Genomic DNA, 10,245 nt, shown 5'->3' with positions numbered 1-10,245 from the left:
TTGTTTCCGGGCTCTCTCTTCTGTTCCCTTGGTCGGTCTGTCGGTTTTGGTACCAGTACCACACGGTCCTGAGGACTGAGGCTTTGTGATGTTGCCTGAGGTCTGGGAGAGCGATGCCTCCTGCTTGGTTTGTGTTCCTCAGGACTGCTTTGGCAATTCTGGGTCTTTGGTGGTTCCATGGAAATGTTTGGAGAGTTTGTTCCGGTTCTGTGAAAAATGTCATGGGTAATTAGATAGGGATTGTGTTGAACCTGCAGATCGCTTTGGGTGGTACGGCCACTTTCACAGCATTAATTTTTCCAACCCAGGAGCATGGAGTATCTTTCCATTTCTTTACGTCTGCTTTCCTTTCTTGATGAAGGTTTGATACCTCTCGGCATATAGGTCCTCTGCCCCCTTGGTCAGGATGTATTCCCAGGTGTTTGAATTTTGGGGGTACAATTTTAAGAGGTATTGTGTCTTCACGTTCCTTCTCTAAAGTTTCATTGTGCGTAGACAGAAATGTGACTGATTTCTGAATGTGAATCTTGTATCCTGCCGTACAGCAGACTGACCCAGTTATACACAGATGAGCATCCTTTTTTCTCTGTTTTATTTTTTGAAGTGCTTTTCCATTGATTTCTTCCCAGCTCCATAAGATGACCACCCTCTGCAGAAGTTCCAGGTTTTTTTCCTTGTCTCCAATTCCTTTAGGTGATAAGTTAGGATGCATAGCCATCACCATCCCTGTAATGACACCCTTTGGGGGCATCCCATAGATTGGAATGGCTGTGTTTCACTTGCATTTTCCTTGAGGTATTTTATTTTATTTTGGATTTCCTGATTGAACACTGGATTTTTAGAACCATGTATTTAACTTTCCAGGCCACACAGGTTTTACCCATTTTTCCAGGAATGATGATCTTTGCGTCAGTATAGGCATTTGGGAACCTGCAACCACTATGGAGAACAGTAGGGAGGTTACTTAAAAATGAAGCACAGAACTGCCCTAATACTCCAGAGGACCCATGCCAGAGCATCTATTAAAGGAAACCCATAAATCCAACATAGACACTAGAGATATATGAGAAACTCCCATGAACCCTAACGATACATCCCAAGGCAAATACGACAGGGGAACAATACCATCGTGAGCCTTAGATGGAAGGGGATCTGCCCCCCTGCAGGTGTGTCCACTCTGTCCTGCAGTTGGTTCAGGGGACAGGTGGGTCCAGCAGGAGGAGCACAAGTGCAGACACAAGGAGGGACTCCCAGCACGTGTGCGTCCTTGGAGACGCCACAGAACGCTACGCCCCTGGGTGAGTTTATTTCCTGAATGTGGGGAAAACAATGACTTCTCCATCAGCGGTTTGTGTGCCACGGTGGAAATCAGAATGGCCCACGAGTGACAGGTGTCTACCGTGACGAAACTCATGCAATGAAAAGACATCTCCGTAAACGCCATCCAACCGGCCAGCATCAGGACCCTCATGCCTGCCTTGGGCACCTGCCACTTTGAGGTCACGCGATGCCATAACCGCTTATATACTAGGAGGCCATGCAAATAGGTTCCTCCCTCAGCAGATAAAACCAGCCCTGCCATGACCCTGCAGCTCTGGCAAGGAGCCCAGCCCCACGATCCCGTTCTGTGATCCGGAAAGAACACAGACCACCCGCCATGGAGTTTCGGCTGAACTGGGTGGTCTTGTTTGCTCTCTTACAAGGTAAATCCTGGGGGGGGAGAAAAAAGAGGATTGGAGGGCACCTCAGTGTGCGTGTGACAGTTTTCTGACCAGGATGTCTTTGTGTTTGCAGGTGTCCAGGCTGAGGAGAAGCTGGTGGAGTCTGGAGGAGGCCTGGTGCAGCCTGGGGGGTCTCTGAGACTCTCCTGTGTCGGCTCTGGATTCACCTTCAGTAGTTATCAAATGAGCTGGGTCCGCCAGGCTCCAGGGAAGGGGCTGGAGTGGCTGGCAGCTATTGGTAGTGGTAGTTATAGTGGTAGCACCTACTACGCAGACTCTGTGAAGGGCCGATTCACCATCTCCAGAGACAACTCCCAGAACACGGCCTATCTGCAAATGAACAGCCTGAGAACCGAAGACACGGCCCGGTATTACTGTGCGAAAGACACAGTGAGGGGACCGCTGTGTGAGCCCAGACAAAAACCTCCCTGCAGGGACACAGGGTCTGGGCTGCAGGGGGCGCTCAGGACCCACAATCACTGTGTGTATGTTTCATGCCCAGGAGCAGGTGCAGAGGGAGTTGGAAGGGCTGGTTTCCTGCCAGGGTCTGGGGCTTCCTCTCCATGTAGCATCTCCCTGGGGATCCTCTCTGGACACAGGATTCTTTGCTTACGCTACAGGCTCTGCAACACAAAGGCCCTCTGAGACAGGAAGAAAAAATATCATGTCATGCACAATAGACAGAGAGTAATTTACAGATTTCAATTCCTGATTGTTCTCGTCCAAATATTGAAGAAATCGAGCAGGTTCAGACATACCACACTGGCTTTAGGCAGAGGGAATCATAGACTTGCTTCCTCCTTTGGAATCTCAGTCCTTGCTTGCTGTTAGGTTGGCAGACACTGCCAGGGTCGTGGCTCCTTGCTTTCCTGTAATTCTGATGCATGCAGAGCCTAAAAGCAGGGTATCACACCAGGACCCTCACGGGCCCCCAGGAATGATGCCAGGTAGACAGGACGTGGGTGGAGTGTCCTTTCTGGGCTCTTGCCTCCAGGTCCAAAACACACTCCATCGACTTGGGTGAAGCCTGCATCCTGTTCTGCTCTGTGGGTGACATGGTGACAAATAAGAACCATGAAAATTATCTCAATCAACACGTAGATAGATATTTGGTAGGGAACGTTTACACTCAGGTCGATGATAACATGTGGATTTTCAGAAAGTGCTGTAAACCAATGGGCAGGATCCTTCCTTCACCTCACAGTCCGAGGTGAGCACTAGGCAGCAAGAGAAACACCCCTGCTCTCATTCCAGGAAGCAATCACTGCAACCTCACTAGCCATTGCCAACTCTCTCCAGGAATTCCTGTGAGGGGAGGGGAGCCGGTCCAGTTTTCAATCCACAGGCCCTGTTACAAAGTATAGATTTGCGTACTGCATCTAATCTCTAAGGATAACATATCAAGAAGATAATATGAGAAAAAGAATGTGCATGTAAATACAAAAGATCACTTTACAGAAAAGAAATGGCACAACACTGTAATCAACTATGCTTTAGATTAAAATAAACAAAAAAGACAAGCCTAACAGCAAGGGTGCTCTGTTCCCTGATGTAGGCTCCACAGCTCTGCTGCATTCCACGTGCAGGCTGAAGGGCTTAGCTCTACCTCCTTCAAAGGCAGGTACACCTAGACCTACCCCACATGTCTGTGTGCAGATAGAAAAACAACAGAACACGTGAGCCTCCCATATATGTGTCTCCATGGGACGTTGATTCCTCTGAGTTAAAGTGAATAAGAAAAACCCAACACAGAGAGGAACCACCTGACCTCCTCTGTGTCCCTGAAGGAAGAATCAGACCTCCCCTGGGAAGGTGCACCTGCTCCACCTGGAGGGTCAGCAGATTCGGGAATTCGGGCCTAGAGGCCTCTGTCAGCCACACCGATTCCTTCTGCTGTTCTGCCCACACCCACGCTCTGCTCAGGGTCTTCACCCACTGGGCACTCAAAGGAGGCATGTCTTCTTTTCTTTAGATTTATCTCATCATGATTGTCCATGTTCTCTCACTGCTGCTCTGCACCAAACTGGCATTATATGTACACACACCTTTCTCTGATTCTCATATGCTCTTCAGTCGTGTTTTCACACACTGGCTGCATGTGCTTCCCTGGGCAGCACATCAGGACCTCTCGGCTCGTTCACCTCAAGGTAACGGTTTACACCCACTAACCCCAAACTTCCAGTCCGTCCCACGCCCTCGCTCCCGCCTTGCCAACCACAGGTCTGCTCTCCGCGTGCGTGAGCCTCTTTCTCTTCCCTACATGGTCTCACCTGTGCATGTATCAGACTCCACGAAGGAGAGGTATATGGTGTGTGTCGTTCTCTCTGTCACTCACGTCACGTAGGAGGAGAACCTCCAGGTGCATCAGTGCTGCAGCTGTTGGCATTCATTGGTCTTTCTGAACCCGGAGTACATCATACACAGTTTCGTTCTTAGTACATCTTACATACTAATAGGTCAAAAAAAGGGGGGCACACCTCTGCTGAGGAAAACAAGCCGGCCCTGATCCCACAGCCCTGGCAGAGGAGCCCCTGCCCCAGCAGGCCCAGCTGCTCCCACTGTGTGATCAGGCCTGAGCACAGACCCCCCACCATGGAGTCTGAGCTCAGCTGGGCGGTTTGGCGGAGGGATCACAGGGTGACTTCTGGGGAACAGGAGATGCTGAAATGTGAGTGGCCATCGGTGCGTGTGCAAGAGGTTCCTGACCAGGCTGCCTTTGGGTTTACAGGGACCCAGTGTGAGGTGCAGCTGGTGGAGTCTGGGGGAGGCCTGGGGGGGCCTCTGGGACTCTCCTGTGCAGCTTGTGGGTGCAGCTTCAGGTAGCTCCCACCTGAGCGGGGTGCTCCAGGCTCCAGGGAAGGGACTGCAGTGGGTCTCACGGACCCGTAATCGTGGTCACACACACGATGGAGCCTCTGTGAAGGGCCGGTTCACCTTCTGCAGAGACGACCCCAAGAACATGCTGGATCTGCAAGTGAACTTCTGGGAGTCAAGGGCTCCGCCTCGTGTGGCTTTTCCAGTGACACTGAGGGGCAGGGAGTTTGAGCCCAGGACAAAAACCTCCCTGCAGGGACACAGCGCCTGGGCTGCAGGGGGCGCTCAGGACCCACCATGTGTGTTTCAGCCCAGGAGCAGGTGCAGAGGCAGGTGAAGGGCGGGATTCCCGCCAGGGTCTGGGGCTTCCTCTCCGGGTGGCATCTCCCCACGGGAACCCCTGTGGACTCCAGGCTCTGAAGGAGAAAGGACTGTTGCAAGGGGGGGAATATTCTCCCATGCTTGAAAGGTACGGGGCGTGAAGGGTCTCTTTCCCCCTTCTCTTCGTACTATTGATAATCGCTCCTATCAGTCAGATGAAGCTACAGAAGAGGCTCGGTTGGACTCAGCCACGCTGCTCGGCAGGAGCAGCAGAGAGTACTTGCGGGACATCCAACATCCGCGGGCCCTTGATCCCAAAGCAAGAAACTCAACTCCCCTTGGTGGCCCTGGTTCACCGGACCCTCTCTCACAGCCTCCACGCTACTTTCCTCCGCGCAAGGGCACAGGGACTCCCCACGCAGCGTGGTGTAGAAATTCAGCCTAAGGACACCTCACCACGAGCCGCGGGGTGTAGCCAAAGGTTCTCAGGCCCACTGCTCGGGGGCTGTTTGGAGCAGGGAAGGCCCATCCAGCACCATGTGAGGCTGGACAGACACAGGAATGGACGCTGGATCAGGGTCCTCACTGTGCTTCAGGGTGGAGGAGGGCGAGGGTCCTGCTCCCGGGAGCAGCTCATGTGGATCCGGCTCCCAGCCGCACAGTGGGTGAGGATCTCGGGCGTTCTTCTCCGACTTGCCTGCCGTGAACAGCACGGGACCAGGAAGGAACGAGCCAGAACCCGTCAGGCACCAAATGGGAAAGAAGGGGACCATTTATTCTGCATAAGGACCTGCACACAATGCATTCAAAGAGGGATGAGTGGCCATTATGGATTGAAGGACACCTGCGGCCTTAGGAAAACTTGTCAATTCTTTCATACCTATGATAAGAACTCTGACAGTAACATAAAAATTACAGGATGTAGATTCCATGTCAAAGAGTTTGGCTGCTCAGGGGCCACACTCCAGTGTCGTCGGCTGGTTCCGAGGGTCTCACATGAGCACTTTGCTTTCGAGGGTCAGAGCTTCTAGGGTATCCACGAGTATCCTCAGTTACGGGACGCCCCAGGGGGAGCCTCCAATTGTGTAGAATTATGCCGGGACTCCTTGGTTCCTGCGATCAGTTTAAGGGTTGTGTTCCCAAAATGCACACGTCGAAACCCAGTGCCCAACATGCTGAACTTAGAAGCCGGGGCTTTGGGGAGGGCGTAGGCTGTTGGGGTGGGGCCCCCATTAGTGGGAACTCAGCTCTGGCCAAAGCCCCCTGTCCCGCCCCCCAAACAGAGGAGGTTACAGGGGAAAACTGTCCATCAGGAAGCTGTTCTGCTCCAGGAACCACACCTCCCAGAATCTTGATGTTGGACTCTCAGAGTCCAGCGATGTGAGAAACTCAGGTATGTGGTTACTAACCCAGCCTGTCCAGGGCCCCTGCTTCCTGCAGCCACGTGGACCATGGGGACAGAGGACAGGCTAGCGAATCTCTGGAGGGTCACTGCTTGGCTTCCTGGGAAAAGTACAGACGTAGAGCTTCATGGAGGGTCAAGGCCAGTTATTCCCTGAGTTTCTTCCAATGGAATTGTCAGCCGAATATCAGAAGAAGTGGTGAAAGAGACATGGTGGGCAGGTAGGCTTTGTCTCTTGGTACCAGGCGTGGGTGTCATTCGTGAAGCCCTCCGTCCTTTTGTGTGTCTGAATGCAACAGGGCAGGGGGAGTGCCACAGGGACTTGTCTCTAAAGGCCTGGCCCTTCCAGCTACCACCTCACGGGGAACAACCTTCCACAAGGCGTGCTGGGAGAAGCAGAACAGTCGTCTCTAGCCTTCTCCAATTCCTTAGCTTGTCTTTTCACGTCTCTGGTGATTCCCTTTGCCGTGCAATATCCTCTAAGTCTGAGTCTGCCCCATTGGTTGAGGTTTTGTTTCTAACTCTATTGCCTTGGGAGCCTGACACAAGAAAACGTTTGTCTGGCTGACGTCAGAGAAGATTTCGCCTATGTTCCCTTGTAGGAGGTTTGTGGGGTCACGGCTTCTGCTGAAGCCTTTAAGCCATTTTGCATTTAGTTATGATGTGGTCTCAGGCTTGTTCCAGTTTCCTTGATTTACATGCAGCTCTTCGGGTTTCCAGCACCACGTGCTGAAGAGACTTCTTTTCCCATTTTATTTTCTTGCCTGCGTTGTCACAGATTAGTTAGCCGTAGATGTCTGGGTTTATTTCTGGGCTCTTGATTGTGTTCCATTGTTCTGTGGGTCTGTCGCTGTGCCAGTACCACACTGTCTGGTTCACAGTCGCTCTGTAATATTGTCGCACATCTGGCGGAGTGTCCCCTCCTGCTTGCCACGCCCGCCCACTCGCCTCAGGCTGGCTTAGGCAATGCTGGTGCTTTTATGCGTCTATGAAGAGTTCCCCCCAACAGTGCAGGAGGGTTCCCTTTTCTCCACACCCCCTCCAGCACTTGTTATGTGTGGATGCGTTAATGATGGCCATTCTGACTGGGCGAGAGGGTATCTCGGGGTAGCTCTGATTTACTTTCCCCTAATAGTCAGGGACGGTGAGCATGTCTTCATGTGCTTGTTCGCCATCAGTATAGCCTCCTTGGAGGAATGTCTTTCCAGATGTTTTTCCTGATTTTCTCAGTGGGTTGTGGGCTTTTTTGCTGTTGAGGCGTCTAAGGTGTTTATATATTTTAGAGATTAAGCCCTTGTCAGTTGCATCATTTGAAACTACTTTCTCCCATTCTGTAAACTGTCTCTTTGTTTTTCTTTTCTTTTCTTTGCTGAGCAAAACTTGTCAGTGTGATGAGGTCCCATCGGTTTATTTTTGCTCTTGTTTCTGTTGCTTTGGGAGACTGACCTGAGAAACCATTGGTAAGGTTGATGTCAGAGAATGTTCTGCCTATGTTCTCTTGCAGGACCTTGATGCTGTCTTGTCTTACACCGAAGTCTCTCAGCCACGTTGAGTTTATATCTGTGCATGGTGTGCGGGGGTGTTCTGCTTTCCATGCAGCTGCCCAGGTTTCCCAGCACTTCCTGCTGAAAAGACAGTCTTGTTCCCATTTTTCTGTCCTTGCCTCCTTTGGCAAAGATTAAGTGACCATAGGTGTGAGGGTTTGTTTCCGGGTTCTCTCTTCTGTTCCCTTGGTCGGTCTGTCGGTTTTGGTACCAGTACCACACGGTCCTGAGGACTGAGGCTTTGTGATATTGCCTGAGGTCTGGGAGAGCGATGCCTCCTGCTTGGTTTGTGTTCCTCAGGACTGCTTTGGCAATTCTGGGTCTTTGGTGGTTCCATAGAAATGTTTGGATAGTTTATTCCAGTTCTGTGAAAAATGTCATGGGTAATTAGATAGGGATTGTGTTGAACCTGCAGATCGCTTTGGGTGGTATGGCCACTTTCACAGCATTAATTTTTCCAACCCAGGAGCATGGAGTATCTTTCCATTTCTTTACGTCTGCTTTCCTTTCTTGATGAAGGTTTGATACCTCTCGGCATATAGGTCCTCTGCCCCCTTGGTCAGGAGTATTCCCAGGTGTTTGAATTTTGGGGGTGCAATTTTAATAGGTATTGTGTCTTCGCATTCCTTCTCTAAAGTTTCATTGTGCATAGACAGAAATGTGACTGATTTCTGAATGTGAATCTTTCATCCTGCTACTTTGCTGAATTTGGTGATCAGTTCAATACTTGCTGCATTGAGTCCTTAGGATTTCTGAATTTAGTGTCTTGCGTCTGCCTACAGTGACAGATCTATCTCTTCTCTTACTATGTGGATGCCTTTATTTCTTTTGCCTGCCAATATCTTTGATGAATATAGACGCAAAAATTCGCAATGAAATTTTAGCCAACCAAATCCAACAACATATCAACAAGGTCATACGTCATGCCCAGGTGGGATTCATCCCAGGGTCACAAGGATGGTTCAACATGTGCCACTCAATCAACGCCATACCCAGCGCACTAAGAAAAGAAGAGTCAAAAACCATATGATCATCTCAACAGACGCAGACATAAGCATCTGACAAAGTCCAACCATCGCTTATGATAACAGCTCTCACCACGGTGGGTATAGAGGGAATATTCCTTCACATAAGCAAAGCCTTTTATGACAAACCCACAGCAAATACAATACTCAATGGAGACAAACTGAAAGCCTTCCCACTAAAGTCTGGAACAAGGCAGGGATGCCCACTCTCACCACCGCTATTCTAACAGAGGGTTGGAAGTCCTGGCCACAGCCATCAGACAAACAAAAGAGACTTGCCCTTTTTGTAACACACCGTTGTTAGCATACAGAAAGGCAACCTCCCTCCGAAAGGTGAATTTTGTATCCTGCTACTCTGCTGAGTTCCTTGATCAGTTTGGGACGTTCCTGTGTGGAGTCCTTCCAGTTTTCTATACACTCTCATGTCATCTGCTTAGAGTGACCATTTTACCTCTTCCCTCCCGGTTTGGATAGAGTGGATTTCTCCTGTTGGCCTGGTGGCTGTGGCTGGGACTCCCAATACTCTGTTGAAGAAAAGGGGTGAGAGTGGGCATCCCTTGTCTTGTTCCAGATTTTCACGTGAAGACTTTCCGCTTTTCTCTGTTGAGTATTTCATTGGATACGGGTTTGTCAACAACGGCATTTGTCATCTTAAAATATGGTCCCTTAATACCAACTTGGATAAGAGGTTTTGTCCTGAGCGCATGTGGGATTGGCTGAAATGCTTTTTCTGCATCTATTGAGAATATCATGTGGCTTTGGACTTTTCTTAACGTGGTTTTGAAGAGATTTCGTTGTGTTAGGTTGAACCATCCTTGCGAACGTGACATGAACCCCATGAGGCCATGGTGAATGCCTTGGTTTTATGACCTGCTGGATTCCGTTGGCTACATTTGGTTGAGAATATTTGTAGGGAGTGTTAATGACATATGCAATTTCATTTCTAGTGACAGTTCTGGTCCAATGGCGTATTTCTACCTGATTTGGTTCGGGTGGGCTGTCTGACTCGAGAAACTTGTCCATTTCGTCTAGGATGTCAAAGTTATGGGCCTGTCATTGTTCATGGTGTTCTCGTGGGATTTTTTGTGCTTCTGCAGCATCCATTAAGATATTTCCTTTCTCATTTCTTGTTTTGTTTATATGGTTTCTCTCTCACATCTTGTTGCTGAGTCTGCCCAGCTGCTTGGCAATTTGATTTACCCTTTCAAAGTACCATCTCCTGGTCTGATTGTGTTTTGTCTAGTTTTTAAATAATTTATTATAGTGGATTTACACTGTTCTGTCAAATTCTGCTCTATAGCAACGTGAACCAGTTACACATATAAGAGCATCCTTCTTTTCTCTATTTTCTTGAGGTGCTATTTTATTGATTTCTTCTCAGCTCCATAAGATGACCACCCTCTGCAGACTTTCCAGGG

At 49.7% G+C, this 10,245-nt stretch overlaps 1 pseudogene; it reads left to right on the top strand.

Moving 5' to 3' along the window:
- Positions 1-1,542: 1,542 nt before the first annotated feature.
- Positions 1,543-2,131, top strand: LOC125136782 (immunoglobulin heavy variable 3-23-like; annotated as a pseudogene).
- Positions 2,132-10,245: the final 8,114 nt, after the last annotated feature.

This window comes from Phacochoerus africanus, chromosome 9 (assembly GCF_016906955.1).
Source record: "Phacochoerus africanus isolate WHEZ1 chromosome 9, ROS_Pafr_v1, whole genome shotgun sequence".
Classification (NCBI taxonomy): Eukaryota; Metazoa; Chordata; class Mammalia; order Artiodactyla; family Suidae; genus Phacochoerus; species Phacochoerus africanus.
The sequence above is the reverse complement of the archived record's forward strand: the minus strand, read 5'-3'. Positions and strand labels throughout refer to the sequence as shown.